This window comes from Leopardus geoffroyi, chromosome B2 (assembly GCF_018350155.1).
Source record: "Leopardus geoffroyi isolate Oge1 chromosome B2, O.geoffroyi_Oge1_pat1.0, whole genome shotgun sequence".
Classification (NCBI taxonomy): Eukaryota; Metazoa; Chordata; class Mammalia; order Carnivora; family Felidae; genus Leopardus; species Leopardus geoffroyi.
The window spans coordinates 67,317,369-67,338,626 of record NC_059332.1 but is presented as its reverse complement, the minus strand read 5'-3'; the positions used below and the strand labels follow the sequence as shown (position 1 = coordinate 67,338,626).

The 21,258-nt window shown below is 36.5% G+C and overlaps 2 long non-coding RNA genes across 4 annotated transcripts in view; both read right to left on the bottom strand.

The window, feature by feature from the left end:
- Positions 1-3,772, bottom strand: part of LOC123608621 — a 122,679-nt gene extending 118,907 nt beyond the window's left edge. For 2 of the 3 annotated variants that reach the window (XR_006717343.1, XR_006717342.1), the window contains exon 1: positions 3,629-3,772. This is a non-coding gene — a long non-coding RNA (uncharacterized LOC123608621). The remainder of the gene's footprint in view (positions 1-3,628) is intronic. The other variant, XR_006717344.1, reaches the window with a different exon arrangement.
- An 832-nt stretch (positions 3,773-4,604) lies between these two features.
- LOC123608620 overlaps positions 4,605-21,258 on the bottom strand; it is a 288,013-nt gene continuing 271,359 nt past the window's right edge. Inside the window, exons 4-5 of the long non-coding RNA XR_006717341.1 lie at positions 5,985-6,080; positions 4,605-4,689 (exon numbers count right to left, since the gene is read on the bottom strand). This is a non-coding gene — a long non-coding RNA (uncharacterized LOC123608620). The remainder of the gene's footprint in view (positions 4,690-5,984; positions 6,081-21,258) is intronic.

Sequence of the window (21,258 nt, the reverse complement as noted above, 5' to 3'; positions counted from 1 at the left end):
GAGCCAAAGCATGGGAGACTGTTAAAAACTGAGAACAAACTGAGGGTTGATGGGGGGTGGGAGGGAGGAGAGGGTGGGTGATGGGTATTGAGGAGGGCACCTTTTGGGATGAGCACTGGGTGTTGTATGGAAACCAATTTGACAATAAATTTCATATATTAAAAAAAAATAAATAAATAAAAAATAAATATTTTAATAGAGAACAACTGGTCCATTTTAATTCATTAATTCAATAAATATATTTATCAAATACCTACTGGTTGTCAGGACAACATTAGGGGCTGCTGGCAAAGAAGTTGTAAACACAGAGCCCATGCCCTCACAAAACATTGTTCTGAAGTAATATTCAGTATAATCTAATATTCATTATACAATTTTTGAAACTTAAAGCTAAAAATACTTTGTCAAATAAAGATATGCTTCCCTGAGGGTGTAACTAATCTTTGAGATAGGGAGCAGAAGAGCAAGCATTATGTTTTACGATCACTGTTTTTCAAGAAGGAGACAGGGTTATAAAAGGTTTGTGAAAAAGATTTTCACCTTTCTCACTTGATAGATTGAGATAGAAAGTGAGAATACTTTTTAACACATACCATCTATTACTTGGGATTTTCACTAATTCTGAGAACCCCAGATACGTGTTAAAAATGAGTCAGTCTCATTTTTTGCCAATTCAGTTTAACCCAGTCATTAAAAATCCTTAGGCATGGGTGCCTGGGGGGGGGGGGGGGGGGGGCGAGGCTCAGTCAGTTAAGTGTCTGACTTTGGCTCAGGTCATGATCTTGCAGTTCATGAGTTTGAGTCCTGCGTCAGGCTCTGTGCTGACAGCTCAGAGCCTGGAGCCTGCTTTGGATTATGTGTCTTCCTCTCTCTGCCTCTCCGCTACTCATACTTATCTCTGTCTCTGTCTCAAAAGTAAATAAACATTAAAAAAAATTTTTTTTAACCCTCAGGCAAAAATATACCATACTTCCTACATTTTAAAAATGCACATTTCCACATTTTAGCGTATCTGAAATTGAGATTAGCCTTAAAAGCGTTTCGTATACTTAATCTGTTATTTCAGTGGTACATCTTACAGCTGATTGCTTCCCACAATAGAAAAATTTATGGTACATAAATGTGAACTAAATAACTCTTTTAAAACAGTGACTATTATAGAAAACACATAGCTTTTATTTAAAACTGGTGACATAAACAATTATATGGCCAGAGAAATAATAAAGTGTTTTATTATTTTAATCTAAAATCTAAAGTGTTTTAAAATTTTAATCTAAAATCTTTAATGTTGGAAAATCAAATAAGAATCTCAGTGAGAAGATTGTAATAAGATGTATATCTTTAAAAAAAGATCGAAACTGATACAAACCTGTATAATGAGTTTTGCAAAAGGATTTGTTATATGAACTCATACTGCCATGGAAAATATAAGTAATTTGTATAAACCAAATTAAGCAATTTCCTACATCAGCCAAGGATTCCATTACTAGTCATTGATCTGACATTTAAATAGTAGGCTAAAGAACCAGTCTCATTGTGAAATGGAATAGTCTACAAGTAAACTTCAATATTGTGTTCTTAATGCCTTTAGTAGACCATGAAAAGAGTTTAGAAAACCAGAAATGCCCTTATCTTATTTTGTAGAAAACGAGAGTCAACGTGACGGATTTGATTTTAGGTAAAGTTTCACCATCTAGACTTAAAATACTACTTTAATGGAAACTCTGAAACTTTATCTACACTTATGGTCAATTCTAAGAAAAATAGCAGTAGGCTGATTCAGTTTTGTGTGGCCTCTTATCTCCTCCACGTATACTGTCCAAGCCTGCTTGTTTTTCCAGAAAGAATATGTATTACAAGGAACACGTTTTTCACAATTGAGAAAGCATCCTGACTTTTGGAGGGATGATACCTAACTAACCTTGGGAAAGCTGCTCTGTGAAACTGCTTATCTGTAAGGTACAGGCAAAGATAACCTTCTAGCTTTGTTTTAATAAATAAATGTTACAGAAATGTTATCCTTTTCATGTCAGACATGCAATAAGTGTTAGTATTTACCTATCTGGGTGCTATGAAATTACAGACTGAATTTATTCATATTTCATGTAGTTATTTTGTCTTCAAATAAACAGGATCAGGCTTGATCAAATCAGTACAGGAAAATAATATTTTTCTGCTATATAAACTATTTTTGCTACATTGTCACAGTGCATAGAAAAGATAAATATATTTTATTATGTTGTAGAAAAATATCTAGAATTTCTGTAGATAACCTTTAGAAATGCAAGAATTTGTGCAGAAATTTGCTTTTCTTTTTATTTTTCCTAGATATTTCCTACAGTTTCAAACTAAAATTTCACCTGAGCTTAATCCAAGATGTATCAAAACAATGACCAGTAAAAAGATTTATAATTAACTTATCATGTATAATGAAGTTTATTTCTATATGGTCACTTCCAACATAAATACCTCAGTCTTTTCCATCACAACTTTCAAATTAATTTTTTTTACTGTTGGTTGGTGAATTCTATAAATAGGAGTCATGAAATGGGTAATCAGTGAATTTCCAGACAATATAAGCCAAAGAAATATAAGGGAGAAGGAAAGAGAAAGAAGAAAGCAGGAAGGGAAAGAAGGTGGAAAACAAGTGAGGGGCAGAGAGAAGATGAGGGAGAGGGAGAGAGAGAGAGGTTGAGAGAAAGAGAGAAAGGTGGGGAATAATCAGAGTAAAAAGCCATTGTTCAGCATTGAGTATCTGCTATGAAAGTTTTACTCAGTATCTTTCAGAAGCAACTATTTTTCTGTCTGATATTTGGTAAGGACTGTTTTAAATTTAAGGCAATTACAACAAGAACATAAAAATTTCTGCAGTTTGCCTCCAACACCCAGACCTTTTAGCAGATCTCTAGTCAAGAAGCATCTCCTCAGAGAGGCCTCCGAACATCTCACTGAACAATGGCAACCACACTGCTCTCTATTTAACTCCTTCTTATGTCTGCTTCTCTATATAGCACTGAGCACTCCCTGAAAGAATTATGTGTGATTTTGTGTTCTGTCTCCTGTTCTAGAAAATCTAGGGATACCGAGTTTTGTTATTCACTTTTCCACTATATTCCAATACCTAGAACAGTGCTAGATAAATAGTAGGGACTCCATACAACCCTGGTGAATGAGTACAAGAAAGTGACTGCAGCACAGTCCAGGGAAGAGGAAAACAGCGTGAGACAAGTTCATCTAGGCTGAGAAGAGTCAAGAAGCAGCAAAGTTGCAGTCATTCCAGAAGCAAAACAAAATCCACCATTATATTGAAACAGAGGTTTTACCAATTTCTAGAGAGGAAGAATTATAAATTTATATCAGGAACCCCTCTATGTAGTTTTTAATGTATTTTTCTATTTGTTTTTATGCTTAAACCACTACGGTAATCAATGTACAGTTCTTCATCTACAAAATGGATCAACCATTTTTGATGAATGTCTTCTGTTGTATTTACAAAGGCATGTATTAAATCATTCTTTCAGACATTGCTTTAAATGCATGTTTGAACTTGACCATAACTTAACAACTGTAGTCATGCCACTGGTGCCCAGAGAAGACAAACCTTTAAAACATGGTACATTAGCAATACCTTCAGAGTGCAAACCAACACACAGATTGTTTTGCCAGTCAGTTGTGAACTTTGACTTGGTGGGACATAGAAAAGGAGTCATTGCCGTGCCTTTTCCTTCATAAACCTCAAGTTGCAACTGAAACTGTTACCAGAACCTTCTTCAAGAGGCTCAGAAAACAAAACAAAGGAGAAGAGAAACATGGCTTTATATGGTTGATCTTTCTTAAGTTCTTACTATGTGCTGAGCATGGATTTACATCCTCAAAATCATCATATATAATTCTCATTAACAATGAGGCTATAAGTTTAGAAATGTAAATGCTCACCCAAGTTCACACACACAGAATGATGAATCTGGGGTTTAAACCCAAACACCATCAAAAGATCAGTGACGAAACCCACTCTTCACAATGTTCCTATCCGGTGTACACACAATTCATTTAAAATATTCCACAACGATCTTTAGAACCTTAACAGAAGTCCATGGGGGAAGAAGGGAAGGGGAAACAAAATAGTTACAAACAGAGAAGGAGGGAGGCAAACCACAAGAGACTCTTAAACACAAAGAACAAACTGAGGGTGGATGGGGAGTGGGGGAGAGGGAAAACAGGTGATGGGCATTGAGTAGGGCACTTTTTGGGCTGAGCACTGGGTGTTGTATGTAAGCCAATTTGACAATAAATTATAATAAAAAATATTCCATAACGAATTCTGCAATAGTGATCATCTCTAGTGCATAGTTCTCCTTCTTGTTTGAATTGGATGCTTTTGTTTCTTCAAAGAGTTAATCTACTCCCACAGAACACTGGACATATTTTTAAAGGTCAAAACTAAATTCGAAATACGATTCATTGTAAGTAAGTTCGTTGTAGAACCTGGCACTAAAATGAGTTATAAGTCTATTTCTCCTATAGTTTGTACAGAGATCCAATTAATATTGTTTCACTGAATAAGAAGTTACTGCAAAAGAGAATTCAAAAGGCTGTTTGCCTACCTGCAGATTGTAAGTATGTTTTACATTCTCCAGCATGAGCACAATTTTAAGCAACACGAAACAGGTTCTTTCCCAGCAGAAGCTTCTATTTTCTCAAAATAATAACAGCATTAATTAATTGATAACTCTTTTTTTTAAATCACTCATATTAACAAGACCTATAAATATATTCCCGTAAAATGCCATCTATTACTCTGTATTCTCAAAAATACATTTTTTAGAGGCTAGTAGAGAAAATGTTCTTTATACTGGGAAGGTTCCCAGCCCTTTGTTGATATGATACAGTGAAAAGACCACTAAACCAAACAATAAAATTTTAAAAATAAGGAAAAAATATTGTCTCTGACATCAAATAGCAGTCTGCAGTAATTAGTCTATGCCTCAATTTCCCCCTTTTGTAAAGAGGATAAAACACTGGTGTCACTTTTTTTTTCATCTGAATTCCACCCTCTCCCCAGTTCCCCCACTTCTACTTAGAAAATTATAACCAATAAAGTCCAACTGAAACGCTCCCTTTTGTTTCTGTAACATTCATTCAGCCTCACCTCTGCCGTTTGAACTGGATTACAATGGCATTATACATACCTCTCTCTTAAAATATAATATTACATGATAGAATAGAATATAGCATAAAAGATTTTTTTTCACATTTATTCCTTGATAGATATAAGCTCCTTGAGCAAAGCAAAACAAACAAACAAACAAACAAAACCCACCATAGAATATATAACTTTAATATCCCTTCACAGTCCCTAACTTTAAGTATTAAAAAAAAGTACTTATACTAGTTATACTGCTGGAAGTATTAATAGTGATAGTAATAGATGCTGGGTACTAAGGAGGGCACTTGTGTTGAGCACTGGGTGTTACATGTAAATGATGAATCAATAAATTCTACACTAATACACTAGATGTTAGCTAACTAGAATTTAAATAAAAACTTGAAACAAACAAAAAAATAATTTGAAAAGTACCTCATATTACCATCCTTTTCCTTTCTATGGCAGGAATTTGATTCCTCCCAGAGAAAGGAATGTTAGTGGCTCTCAAGAGGTCAGTGACGATACATTACAGCCTCATACAAGTTACGTTTGTTTGTTTTTTAATACCAATGCCAGGTCTCAGAGCAGGACTGTCAAATTAAGGTCATTTCTTTTTTCTTCCTCCCTCCCACCCACCCTTCCTTCCTTTTGTTTCTTCCTTCCCTCCTTCCTTTTCCCCTTCCCTTTCTTTTTCTTTCTCTTTCTTTCTTTCTTCTTTTCTTTTCTTCCTCTCTCTCTCTCTCTCTCTCTCTTTTTCTTTTAATGGCAGTGGGTAGGAGGGCAGTCTCTAATGTTTACAGGACTGAAGACCATTGTTATAGGGGACCCATTCACTGACCTGGGTTTGAAGAAGGGCTGGAGCAGAGAGGATGCAGCACAGGTAGATGGTGACAGGTGGTTTAACTGTTGGGCTAGTTAACTGGGCATAATGTTTCTGAAAACAAAAAGGATAATTTTAAATTTTAAATTATTGTTCCATAATTCGTATACCTTTATCTAGGCGTTTAAGAGGATGGAATCAGACTGTCAGTGCTCCCAACTTTTGTTGTGCAAGTTCATCCAGTTCATGCTCAGTTGAGGTGTTCTTCACTAACACACACTTCAATGAGATGTTTTCTCTTTTCACTAGCAATTCCAATAAATGTTTTCTTATAATTGGCAGATTTTTACAAAAAAATATTAATAAAGCAAAAAGTTACTCCCAAAACAAACATTTTAAAATTATTTTATTTGTGGTTTCATATGGTGAACAGGAGTCCTCCCTTCCTCTGCCCTCTGTGCCTTTTGAAATTTGGATACAACCTTTTTCCAACAACAATAAAAAGAAAACATGTTTTCCCTTAATTGTGTCACCCAATCCTTCAGCCATGGTATTGAATGAATTAAGTCCGAGGAAGGCAAACTTTCCTGTTTCATTTTGGAAACCCTGGACTTCATCAGGAACATTTCTCTTAAGGAGATGGGACCGGGCATAAACCTCAGGCACAGTTATGAGTTTCTCTGAGCCCCGTGACCTGCTAGTGCACAACTGGCCATAGTCTTTCCTCTTGGGTCTAATAATATCCTCCATAGGCATTTACTATCACACTGACAACTTCTTTTTTTTTTTTACACTCGTTTACAAGTACTTTCTCCTCTATTACATTATCAACTTTTTGAGGAAACAAATATATACCCAGCACCTGGCACACAGACTAGCACGTGTGATTCAGCACCTGTTGCATTCCAAGGTCCACAAATAAATAAAGTAAGAAAATTCAGATTTTTTTCTTCGTTCTTTTCTTGGACTAACTTACTTTTCAGATTTATAATAAAGGGCATCAAGCAGTATACAAATCTGGTCAATTACACATTCTCCTTCTTTCTGATTTGTCTTTATTTTCTTTATCACAAGATTCCACAATTTGGGTAAGAATAAGTTGATTCCCTATCAGAATGTTAGAGTTTATAGTCTATTCAGTGCCCCATTCTCAATCTAGTCATTTTTATTAATATTTCAAGAAAAATAAGAAATACAGGTTTCCATACCAGAAGAACACAAAATGTTAGTTAAAAAAAAAAAAACTAAGGCTACTTCATATTTATTCTTATTATGTAAAAAATTAATAGCTGAATGACTACAGAGTGTTGAGTGAAAATGTTTATAAACCAGGACTTGTTATTTTTTTTACCCAGAAATCTTGGTGTTTTTTTTTTTAATTTCTGAAGAAAAATAAGCATATTACATATATAAGGACTAAGGAAATATACCTATGGGCTCAGGATGAAAATATTTCTCAAAGATATACTAACCATAAAACCACTTAATTATGGAATTGAAAATAAGTAGTTTCTGTGAATTTAATTACAAAATTATTCAAATGTTTAAAAATATTGTAAGAGAAGACATAAATTGCAAAACCCAATAATTTAATAAAAAATTTGTTTCACATGTGAGATTAGACTAAGAAAAACAGGAAAAAACAGATGAGAAATACAAAGATGATAACATTTTCCAATAATGAATAAAATAAGAATCAGGTAAGAAGTGAAAGATTAGTATGATACATTGTCCAAACACTTATGATTAACAAAAAAGAGAAACAAAACGAATGTAATTCTTCTACATTGCTATTGGAAAAAAGAGCAAGAATGAAAAAACTTAGCTTATAAAAATAAAGACACAGGGGCACCTGGGTGGCTCAGTCAGTTAAGCGTCCAACTTCGGCTCGGGTCATGATCTCACAGTTCATGGGTTTGAGCCCCACATCGTGCTCGGTGCTGACAGCTTGGAGCCTGGAGCCTGCTTCGGATTCTGCGTCTCCCTCTCTCTCTCTCTGTTCCTCCCCTGCTCTCACTCTGTCTCTCTCTCTCTCTCAAAAATAAATAAAGATTTTTTAAAAAATTTAAAAATAAATAAATAAAGATACAAAACACAGGGAACAACAAAAGAGTGTAAGAATCATAAATAAATTGAAATAAGTAAAAACTGATAAATCTGTTACCATACTATATGCAAATGTTTTAATTCCTCTATCAAAGAACAAAGACTCTTAGATTGGGTTAAAAAAAATAAGTCTAACCATATGTTTCTTTTTAATGTTTATTTTTGAGAGAGACCGAGACAGAATGCGAGTGGGTTAAGGGCAGAGAGAGAGGGAGACACAGAATCCCAAGCAGGCTCCAGGCTCTGAGCTGTCAGCACAGAGCCAGACGCAGGGCTTGAACACATGAGCTGTGAGTTCATGACCTGAACTGAAGTCAGACACTCAACTGACTGAGCCATTCAGGCGCCCCTAAACATATGTTTTTTGAAACAGACATGTCTAAATAAATTATTTGAAAATTTTTAAAGTAAAAAAATGTGAAAATATATATGTAGAAAATATACAATAAAATAAAATGAAATCTCAAGGGGTATAGTTGGTAAAGTGGGATTCAAAGGAAATAAACAAGGATGAGATTTTTAAATATTATTTTATATGAAACCTATAGTATGTCTATAACAGTTATCAACCTTTATGAATAATACAGCATTAAATTGAACAAAAAGATTCATAAATATAAGAAATATCTTATATCTTATATATTTATCTTATATCTTTCTTCTTTCTAAGAAAGTAACAGTACACAAACAAGTAGGTGAAAATAAATTAGAATATAAAGGACTAATTATGTGGAAATTAAAATTTCAAAAATAAGGAAATCATACACAAAGAGCTTTTGGAGAAAAAAGGAAATGATGCTGTAATTATACAACGTTTAGAAAATAATTATTTAAAAAAACTTTATGTGAAAATATAGAATGTATAGCCAAATTTTCTCAAAAACAAATTCATGGCCTTAAATGCTTTTATTATTAGAAATGTTAGTGGGGCGCCTGGGTGGCGCAGTTCGGTTAAGCGTCCGACTTCAGCCAGGTCACCATCTCGCGGTCCGGGAGTTCGAGCCCCGCGTCAGGCTCTGGGCTGATGGCTCAGAGCCTGGAGCCTGTTTCCGATTCTGTGTCTCCCTCTCTCTCTGCCCCTCCCCTGTTCATGCTCTGTCTCTCTCTGTCCCAAAAATAAATAAACGTTGAAAAAAAAAATTAAAAAAAAACAAAAAAAAAGAAATGTTAGGAGCTAGATAATTAAAATATAAGACAGAAAATGTAAGAAAGGGAAGAAGGAATGTATAAAGATAACTGAATAAATGAATTAAAAACAAAACAGTAATATATAAAAATTTGAGAATACAGATTTTGAATAAAAATAAGTTTATAATAAGATGTATAAACTTAAATTAGTGTAATTGAAAAAAGAGAAAAATAAGATAACAGGACTAAAAAAAGGCATAAAATACAGATACAGGGAGTTTACAGTTATTATAAAGTACCACATATACTCTATCATAAATATGCATGATTTTACACGTAATCACAAAAATTGAAATTTAAAATATTTTCTTCTACAGTAATTTTAGTAGCCATGCTAAATTTGGTTGTTGTTGTTGTTTTTAGAGAGTGCCAGTGGGGGAAATGGCCAGAGGGAAAGATAGAGTCTTAAGCAGGCTCCACACTCAGCACAGAACCCAATGCTGGGTTGATAACAACAACCCTGGGATAATGACCTGAGCCGAAATCAAGAGTCAGATACTCGGGGTACTTGCGTGACTCAGTTGGTTATGATCTCGCAGTTTATGAGTTCGAGCCCTGCATTGGGTTCTGTGCTGGCAGCTCAGAGCCTGGAGCTTGCTTTGGATTCTATGTTTGTGTCTCTCTCTGCCCCCCATCTGCTCGCACTCTCTCTCAAAAATAATTTAAAAAACCATTAAAAAAAAAGTCAGATAAACCTCCCGATGCCCCCATGCTAACACTTATTGTAACAATATAAGTAATCATAATAATAAATCAGACAGAGAGAGAGATTCTATTCCTATTAAGTAGAAATACTTAATATATCCTTGAGTAAGTATTTTACAGGAGAAGAAGGAAATAGAAAGACATAAAAGTACTATCTGTACATTGCCTTCTTTCCCTTAAAGAAAGACTCATAACAATTTTACTTTTCTCAAATAAATTCAAAGATAAATAAAATTTTAAATAAAACTTCATAAAGCCTGGAAATGGAAATAGAATATGTTTCTCATTTAAAAACTGAATATAACCTTTGAAATAATTTATAATACTATTTCTATTTCCAATCATAGACATAACTGACTTTTTCGGGGCTTACCGCTCAGGTCACAAAACCATGCTATGAAATACAGTGAGTTGGGGCGCCTGGGTGGCGCAGTCGGTTAAGCGTCCGACTTCAGCCAGGTCACGATCTCGCGGTCCGTGAGTTCGAGCCCCGCGTCAGGCTCTGGGCTGATGGCTCAGAGCCTGGAGCCTGTTTCTGATTCTGTGTCTCCCTCTCTCTCTGCCCCTCCCCCGTTCATGCTCTGTCTCTCTCTGTCCCAAAAATAAATAAACGTTGAAATACAGTGAGTACGATGTATCACACACTCAGGTGCATATTCAGCCATGAGTAGATCTAGACTCTGGGAACTTTGTATTCAGTATTTTCTCACCAGACAGCCAAGACAGCAATAATAAATTGAGGGAAAATATCTGGTCATTAAGAAAACAGACTTTAAAATACACTATAGCATAGGTTTCAAGATTGGTTCTGATTCCCTAATGAATTCATTAGCCATTTAAATGCACTGTTTTCTAAACCTCTTTCAAATGTCTGATTTCAAGTTTTAATTTCTAAATGTTAACTCCATGAATGGGTAGATATTAAACATTTAAAGCAGATACCCAGGGACTCTCCATCCATCCCATGTTTTCCATCTATGAGGCATTTTGGATTCCTTAAAGTTCCATAAGTAATATATAATATGTGAGGAAGGTATACAGATGCCAAACCTCTGTCTGCAGAGACAACTTTTTCAGGAGATGGAAACAGAAACAGAGCTTGTTAAAAGGTTTCCAGGCCTGGGAGTCCAAAAAGTTGGGCTGAAATGTGACCTCTGAAGCACTAAAACCGCTGGTGATATTTAAAAGCAAAATGTGGGCTTTAAATAACATTTCACATGCTGACTATAGAAAACGGAAACAACTTCTGGGTGTCCAGGCAGGACATCTAGAAGTCTTTAACTAATGGTAAATCACAAATCTAGTCAAACATGGGGCCAAGAATAAAAATACAGTGACACTGCATCGTTAGGAGGGAAAGCGAGTTTTCTTAAGTCTTTGATCTCCTTGAAGTTTGTTTATTTTCTTGAGTTTTAGAAGCATGCACACCATAGGCATAGCATATTATTCAGACTTTTTTCCCTGCAAAGTAAGGTCTTTTCATGTTTCAAATATACAAATCAGAGCATTCTTAAAAAAGGAACAGCCTTTTAAAACTCATGCTCCAAATAGGTGTAGTTTGCTGAAGCATAGACATAAAGAATTGTCAGATATTAGTGTGGTATCTTCAGGGCTCCTCTTTTCTACACAGCCTGACTTCAGCCCACCTCCCTCATTATTCTGCCCAGCTTGTGTAGACGGAGTTTCACAGCTGTAGTAAATTTAATTATGTTGCCAGAAGCCATGGTGTTCCCGTTCTGCTCCTCTTCTTCTCTGTTAAATTCTATTTGTATTTAAAGATATAAAAAATCACAGCTGGAAACAGCCCTAAAATTGTCCCTAGGATGTTTTGTCACTAATTGTCCCTATGTGCTACCAGAACAAATAAATAATTGGGAGAAAAATCAAATAAGTTTATTAAAAAGTTAATCCAAAATGAGTTTGGTTTTCCAATTGCTTTCCTCACTGGTACTACAAACTTGTTGCAGAGTCGAGCCACTTTCTTACCGAGTCGTGGGCTCAAAGTGAAGAAGTTGAATGGGAAGTCTCAGACTATGGTCGGCCTCCACATTCCTACCTGGCCCCGTGACCCACTGGTCACTGCCTTAGAGCAACCCATCTCAACGTTACAGGGTTCTAGCCCTGCTAGAGAATCTACGTGCTGCTGTCATCCTTACTGCCCTCTGCGATGCAACCATTCCACCGTGGCTCTTGGCCTCGCAGGAGACTTCCTCAGTGACCTACCTGACTTTGCTTGTCTGAATTACAGCCCCCTGACCCTGGGACTCAGACTCAACCAAAGGCAATGATCATGGGATCATCAGTCATGGACTGAATATTTGTGTGCCCCAAAAATGTACGCATTGAAGCCCTAACCCCCAGTGGGATGGCATTTGGAAATGGGGCATTTGGGAGATTAGTACATTTACGTGAGGTCATAAGGGTGGAGCCCATTATGGGATTAGTCCCTTATAAGAAGAGGAAGAGAGACCAGAGCTATCTTTCTCCCTACTACGTGAAGACACAATGCAAAACGAGAGAAACTTCATGAGGATCTGAATCTGCCAGCACCTTGATCTTGGACTTCCCAGCCTCCAGAACTGTGAGAAATAAATGTCTGCTGTTTAAGCCACTCAGCCCATTGTATGTGACTATAGTGGCCTTAGATGACTAGAGAAAAAAAAAAAAAAAAACAGTGAGGCTTCCCTCAGTACCAGCCCAGAGCATTTTTCCTCACTCAGCTTGGGTGCCCTGAATGTGTCCTTCAGTCAGTGCCTTAAAAGCTGAGAGATTTTCCTTATTCTCCCCAGGACTATTAGGTGGGGCCTGGTTGTTATTCTCCACATGTCCAGCCCATTACACTTCCTCACCAAACCCTCTAATCAAGGATGCCAGGTAGACATGAGTGTGTAAGTGATATTCAAATTAATGGTGTGTGTGTGTGTGTGTGTGTGTGTGTGTGTGTGTTTTAAGTTGTTCCTTATATTAAAATGGGATATAATAGAATCAAGTAGTTATAAGCGAAGCTGTAGCTTGGAGATCACCTCTGCTGTAATATCTTTATTCCATACTTGAAGAAACAGAATCTCAAAAAGGTTAATAGCTTACCCAAATTCACATAGTTAGGGTAGAAATGAGCACAGGAATAACGCTCTGTCAATCTGTGCTGCTCAGCTCATTTTTATTGTATAAGATGTCGAGAAAAAGGTTAAGGTAAAATTTTAAAATCACACACACACACATATGCCCCATTCTATCCTCTAAGATCTTGGAAACATTAATATCACCGTGCATGCTTAATATTTTGCCACATGCCACAATGACAGCATGACAAATCAAAGCCATAATAGTAACCATGGCTTCATGTTGTTTCAATTTCAATTGTCATTCCCCAGATTAAAAATCTTGCACATCAACTGAAGCAAAAATCAGACAGACCTGCTTATTATGCATCTGTGGATGGGGAGATAAACAAGGCAAGTCATGCCTTAAGCCAAATACGGCCGATTTGGAGAGACTGACAGATGCACAAAGTCTGTCGGTTGGAAATACGTGGGGATCATTTCTAAGGTACTATAATCAGAAACCAAAGTCTTACGCTGCAACAAAGGAGGTAAAGTCATTTCTTTTGGGAAGAATGAAGGCAGATTTCATATAAGATATCTCAAATGGTGAGTAGGCTTTAGGTAGAGAGAGACAGAGGAAGAAATGAGAAATGGAGGAAATACTAAGAGCAAGGAGGTGGCTTGAAGTAGACAATTTCAGGATTCTCCTGAGAGGGATGACTAGGTCAGTGTTGCAGGGGGTAATGGAGGATGGATGCAGTGGTAGTCACACAAAGATTTGGGAAGCCTGCTCAGAGCCAGCCAGATCTTGGAGGACTTACCACTGCATGCTAAGAAGTTCATTTTAATGTAGTAGACAGAGGAGCCAAGAAGAGTGATTCTCAGCAAAGAAATGATCAGGTGTCTGTTAATGACAAAATTACAACAACAACAACAACAACAAATAATAACAATAAACAATTTTCAGATATTCTCTTTCTTACTCTTCATTTAGATATTCAGAACCTGGGTAATCCAGTTTATCATCAGTTATCAGTGAAACTGTATTGCCAGAGTTATCCTTTCACTGTGATTTGTGATTTGTTTAATCTTTTCAAAATCTGCTGATGTTTTCACTTGTTGGCTGCCAAGACCCTGGCTCCGGCTCTAGTCCTCACTGAACAGCTCCTTGGCTGCCCTTCTCCATTCATCCATCACATGCTTAAAGTCCATCCAAAATACTGCAGCACATCTCACTTTTTCCATTTCTTGTAATGCTCGTGTTACACTGGCCTCATGTACACCTGAAAATTAGATTCAAATAATTTCTGGTTCTGATGCTTCAAGCACTTCAGACCTCCAAGCTTACAGAGTGCCCTTTAAGGCCCCGTTTGCACCCTTGTTGTTGAGACTGGATTTAGGGAAAGCTCATGGTCAAGCTTTAGCCTGATCAAGAATAAGAAGAACAACAGTTGTCCTGGACTTGTCTGTTAAGCTGAGTTAAAGAATACCAAAGTGTTGATTAATATGATATATTATTACTAAAACTGACCTCTATATTACCTGCCTCCTGTCCCCTTATATATTTTTCATAAATGTTAAGCCACCTTATCCAATTATTTAGTATTCTGATGGTAGCTGCTGAAAACAGCAAAGTGTTGTAATTTCATAGAAAGATAAGCTTTAAGTGAAATGTGCAAATCCCTGTTTCAACAGACAAATCACTATTTCCACAGATGAATTCCTCTTGAAAGTCACCTGTTTCCTCTCTCTCAATCTTTTCCACTCTCTCTCTCTCTTTGACTTTCTGTCGGCCTTTCTCTCCCTACCCACATATTTTTCACCTGTTTTCCCTATTTTTCATCCCCGAGCACTTATCCCTAGTGGCTCCCTCAGCAATTCTACGCTGAATACTTTCAAAGATCAGAAAACATTCCTTAGAGAAATATGCTCATTTGTGGGATGAAAATACTGAAGTACAGAGAAGATGTACTTTAGGTTTGTTCGTAAAGGTAGTTCCAAACCTTTATGATGGAAACACAAAACTCCCAATCCTTAGTCCACTAAGAAAATTATAACCCTGGTTTAGTTTTAAAGAGATCAGGATTCTTTCTTCTGTCTTGGAAATAATCTTGGCTTCTGGCTAAGAATCAATCACATCATATCAATTAACTCAAGAACAAAAAAGTCTAAGACCTGACTGGGCCTGCACTTAGAAGAAATCCAGCTGTGGCTCCAGGAACCTCTTCTGGAAATGCACTAGCCTCAGCAGCTACTGCAGAATCCTATCATTTGCTTACATCAGTTTGCACTAAATTCTTAATTTAGCAAATGTCATAGGCATGATGTATGTTAGTTTTCTGTACCAAGAGAGATACTTGCATTCAGTTTAGGAAATAATTTGTTTCTAGACTGCTATTACCTATAAATTGATAATTTTTCCTCTGTGACTTATTATCATTTTTAAATAGCTTTTTTCAATACCATTATAAATTTTTCTTTAATTTCTGAACACTATAGAAATAACTCTCAAGAGTTATTATCATATCTGCATTAAAATCATCTCAGTTAGGGGCGCCTGGGTGGCGCAGTCGGTTAAGCGTCCGACTTCAGCCAGGTCACCATCTCGCGGTCCGTGAGTTTGAGCCCCGCGTCAGGCTCTGGGCTGATGGCTCAGAGCCTGGAGCCTGTTTCCGATTCTGTGTCTCCCTCTCTCTCTGCCCCTCCCCCGTTCATGCTCTGTCTCTCTCTGTCCCAAAAATAAATAAACGTTGAAAAAAAATTAAAAAAAAAAATAAAAAAAAAATAAAATAAAATCATCTCAGTTATTCATCCTTTATGGAAATTGACTGAATTTTTGGCATTACCTTTACTGGTAAATAATTGTTTAAGTAATTATGCATAAGAATAATAAAAAGATTTATTACTTATAAAGTAAATTGGAGACCGCTGGTTTTATGGAAAGAGGTCTGGCTTTGGAACTACAAAAAAATGAAGCTGTGCCATTTATTACCTCTAGGGTTTAAGCAAATTACTTGATAGCTCTTTACATGAAATATGGGCTGATTACAATACTGTTAAAAATATTTAATATTATGGATGTGTTAGAAATTCCCCAGTTCAGGGATGGATCATAGTATGTGCTCAAAAATATTAGTTCCCTTCTCCCTTCCCAAGATCTAAGAATATTGCACCATTGCAGCGATCCTTTGCACTTGGACTTTATGATTTCCTGGAAGTCACCATTCTTAGTTTCAATAGTTAAAGAAATTATTTGCAAATTGAAAATGAGTCCATTTGCCTCTTTTCACTGCAAAAGCACTTTGCAAACATATTTTAAAAGAGAAATATTTTAAAGCATATTATACTTTCCTCAATCAAGTAGTAGAGTATTTATGGGGATGCTCTCCTACAAATTTTACTTTACTTAAAACCAAAAGTCCAGGTAGTTTTTCTCATTAAGCTGAAAGAAACTATTGCCTGATTGTATGTCTATTAAAGCCTTTGTAGGGACTTTTACAATTATTCAATTAAATTAATAGGTACTGTGTCTCAACTATGTGCAAAATCAGAGTCCCATTTATAAGGCAGTATATTATGAGCACTCATAATGGACTAAAGATTGAATAAAGGAAGGAAAAATCCACTAGAGGAACCAAAAAAAAAAAAAAAAGGAAAAAAAGAAAAGAAAAACCTTGCATCTATTTCTTTAACAAACTTTCAAAATGTTAATATTTTGCCATCACTTTGGCTATATCACAAAGTAAAAAATGATTTATCTTCTGTTTACCAATGTTTGGTCTTGAACATAACAAAAATTTCTATTTATAAATTTATTTTCAAAATTATTACTCAGTTGTTTAGAAAATCTTGAAAATGTTGGATGTACTAAAGGAAAGGTGAAATCAGATGCACATTGGACTAAGCAACTTAAAATGTGGTCCAAACATTTTAGTTCTATAAAATCTAAATTTATTTTCTCAGAAATCATCAAATGTTTGTTTATGTTGAAAAATCATGAAGCCATTTTCCAATCTCTTTCATGCAATTCAGACTGCTTTTTAAGAACTATTTATTATACTGAAAGACTGAATTTCTTTACTGAAACTAGTCAGTTTTTCTTTTAACAGATCTAGAAAAAATTTAAAATTTAGTAAGTAAGGGTGTTAATTTTAATTTGGTTTGAAATGTATGACATTATTTTTGGGAAGAGAGTAAAAATCTGTATAATTTCCCCAAAGATCCTTACCCCCCATGCAAAAAGTAATTTTAGGTAGAAGTGTCATTCAAATCAATGCATTCTAAAAATGTAATAGAGGAAAAAGTACCATTACATAACTGTGAAAATACCATCTTCTCACCTGATAGGTCAGTTTCATCTATAATCAAAAGGGAATCCATTTAGAGGAAAAAGAAGTCTTTTACACACATAAACTCCTTATTTTCAGAAAATTTAAGTGCAGATAGTAATAACAAAATTGCTTGAATGGTAATTATAAATTTGTCTTTATGTATCTGTATGTGACGCATATAGTCATAATTAATTTACTCATTCATAAAATATTTATTGAGAAAATTATATGTGTCAAGCACCATTCTAGGCTTTGAAACCATAGTGTTGACAAGAAAGACAAAGTTTTTGTTCCTGCAGAGTTGATCTTTCAGTGAGAGGCAGCAGATAAGGTAATTTCAAAAGAAAATGAAACAGGTGATGGAGTACATAACGATGGTGGGAAGAAGCATGTTCAGATGAGCTTTCCTGTAATGAGGAGGTGATGGCTGAGCTGAGATATGAGGAGTCAGCCACGGAAAGATTTGGAGGCAGAATTCCTGGAGGAAGGAACAAGTATGAGAGGCACTCAGGGATGATCTTGGAGTGTGCCTGTGGTGGATTAAATTCTTAGACAAATTTCCATTGTAAGGTGGTATCGTTCCCCCAGCCCCCTTGAATCTGAACAGGCTTGCAACTGCTTTGACCAAACAAGTGTGTTGGAAGTGAGGCTGTGCCAGCTCCAGGTTAGTCTCTTGGAGAGCAGGCAGCTTCCACCTGGTCTCTTAGAGCTCTTAGAAGACATGTTACCTCTACTCAACCTTGTGGAGAGAAGGCAGGGAGAGGACCCATGACTGCAAGGAGAGGCAGATGGAGAGAGGCCCCACTGAACACAGCCTTCTGGCGGCCCATTCTGGGCTCCAGACATGTGAGAAAAGCTATCTGTGATCTCCCCAAGGCAGTGGCCAATTGAATACACCATGGACAACAGAAGAATCACCAAGCCATATTCTACTAGAATTCCTGCTCACAAACTTGTGAGAAATAGTAAGATGGTTGTTGTCTGAAGGCACTAAATTTTGGAGAAGTTTGTTATGCAGTAAGGGGTAACTTGAACAGAAAAAGACCAAAATGTTGAAGCAAGAAGACTGATCTGGAATGGGGCCAGACATGTTATTCTGGGGGTACATGAAAAACAAGATGGGGGAGACAGTATGACTCTGACCTGATGTGTATCTTTTAAAGCACAGCCCAGCTACTTGTCAGGTAATAGATTTTAGAGAGGAAAGAGTGTAAGAAGGAGGAACAGTTTTCAGAAAAGTATTATAGTTATGGGATTATCTCATTTAATTCTCATGAGCTTGAGTTAGTATCTTGTACTGTCTTTATTTCATAAATAAACACACTGAGAAATATAAAGCGTAAATCATTTACCCAGGGTTGAATTGTAGAAGTATGGTTGAAAGCCAGGCCAATTCCAAAGCATTTGGTTTAATTAGTTCTGTAAACCAGGGATTGTGAAAGAGTGGTCTCTGATCAGCATCATCATCCATCACCTGGAAATATGTTATAAATGCACATTCCTAGGCCCCACCCTAGATCTACCAAATCAGAAACTCTGAGAAGGGGCCCCATGACTGTTTCTTGACAAATGCTACAATAATTCTGATGCAAGGACAGAAATTCTCTCTGTGCCACAAAAAAGGAAGAGCATTCAGAATTGAGCTGAAACAACACAACCCTGGGGGGCGCATGGGGGGTGCCTGGGGGGCTCAGCTGGTTAAGCATCAGACTTTGGCCCAGGTCAGGTCATGATCTCATGGTTCATGGGTTTGAGCCTCGCGTTGGGCTCTATGCTGACAGCGCAGAGCCTAGAGCCTGCTTCGCATTCTATCTCCCTCTCATTCTACTTTCTCTCTCTCTCTCTCTTCTCTCTGTCTCTCTTTCTGTCTCAAAAAAAAATGAACATTAAAAAAATAAAAAATAAAAGAAGAATTGAGCTTAAAGGTAACTCCTGCATTTGAGGTCCGGCCAAGAGCAAGGAACCAGCACAGAAGAATGAAGAGGAGCAGTCAGTGTAGTCGAAAGGAACCCAGGAGACTGTGGTGTCAGCCAAGACAAGAAAATGTTTCAAGAGGGAGAGGTTGTTCCACTGTGTCAAACACGGCTGAACAATCAAGTAAGAGGAGGCTGGAGCATGATTAGTGGACTTGCCAGGATAGATAGAAACCACTGGTTACCATGAAAATGGGCAATTTTGTGGATTGGTGAAGAAAGCCTGATTAGAATAAAATAAAGAATAGAAAGGCAGGAAGGGACACAAAAACATAATCAATCTTTTTGAGAAGTTTTTTTCCTATGAAGTATACAGATATGGAATGATAAAAGGATTCAAAATAAGTGTTGATTTTTTTCTTATATAAAAGATGTTCAGGCATTTTTTTAGGCCATTAGAAACCATCCAATATGGGGAGCAACTGAAGTTGAAATAGCAAATACAATAATCACATGAGAAAAGTTCTTGAGTAGCCAAGAGCAGGTAGACTGTTCGTCCTCAGGTAAGATCACAGACTCTTATCTTTACAGGAAGTGAAGTAAAGTATCTTGGAATCAATGAAGGTTAGTCTGAAGACAGGATGGTGAGGTGAAGTGGGTCTTGTCAGTGTTTGTGATGTATGGTCTAATGGGTCTAAGGTTGTATGTCAGAATTGGTAGTGATGTCAAGGAGAAGAGGTGTAGAATAACTTTCTTAGAATGTGGAAACAGAAATCTAGTAGAAGAATGAAAGACTGCTAGCCAGTGCTGGAGACCATCTGAGATTTGTGATTATTAACTTAACGTGAGACCATTGAGAATAATTATTTTCTCCAGTGAGTTGAGTCCAAGGCAGGTGCTTTTCTGGGTTAATATAGTAAAGTAAGACAGGAGAAAAACCATTTACAAGAAAGCAATTATAGTGATGGGCATGGAACAAAGGACTTCAATGTGAGTAAGGAAGAAATTGAACTATAAAAAGTATGCTGTGCAGTGAAAAAGAGAGTCAAAGGGGCAGGTTCCTGGAGGAATAAGAAATTGTGGGTGTAGGAGTTACTGGAATAAGTAAGCCAGATGGATGGGAAGTAGTGGTTGGAGACCCAGATTCCTGAAACTGAGAAGCTGAAGTTTATACATAGTCATTATTGATTCAGAGTTACAGGAATGACCGTAGGAGTGAGTGACCACGGTGGTTGGAGAAAAAGCATGACTGTAGTAAAGGAAGCGAAGTGTGGAGCGATCAAGATATCAGGTAGACCATAAAGAAGGTAGCCAACAGCAAGAATGATGACATGAGTAGTGATAAAAAGAAAATCAATGAGTCAGGTACTAAAGTATGTGCTCATGTGTAAATATAAAACACGTTTTATCTCTCTTTTTAGAACATAAAGTTCTTGAAGGCAAGGTCCATATTTGGTTAATTTGGTCTTGCCTGTTGTACTGACTATACATTGTTATATTTAGTATATGGTATGCTAATGTGATCTAGATAAAGGAATCAAACTAGTTGCTAACTAGTCAGCACGGTAGAAAGGCTTAAAAAATAACATTTATTTAAATCCTGCTAGGCGGAAGGAACTACTAATTTCCTACATATACAATTCTTATATCAGTCTTGTAAGAACACAACTCTATAAATCTGTTTTGGTTTTGCCTATGACTATTCTCAAGAATCACACAAAAACATAGATACAAAAAAGGAAAATGTTGAAGAACTGCTTTTAAGAATTGCCATAGTTTCCAAACTTCCAATAAGGTGAAGCTCCAGGAACCATAGTTAATTTTAGGGTAACTATGTATGCCAGTTTTCCTCATTGATTAAGTATTTGTCCCAGTTATGATTATTAACAATTTCCATTAAAATTAGGTTGATTGGTCTGATGGTACTCTACCTGGTAGTTCTAACTTCTGCCACGGTATCTCTTAACTCATTGTGTGTAAGACACACATGAAGCACACAGAGGTC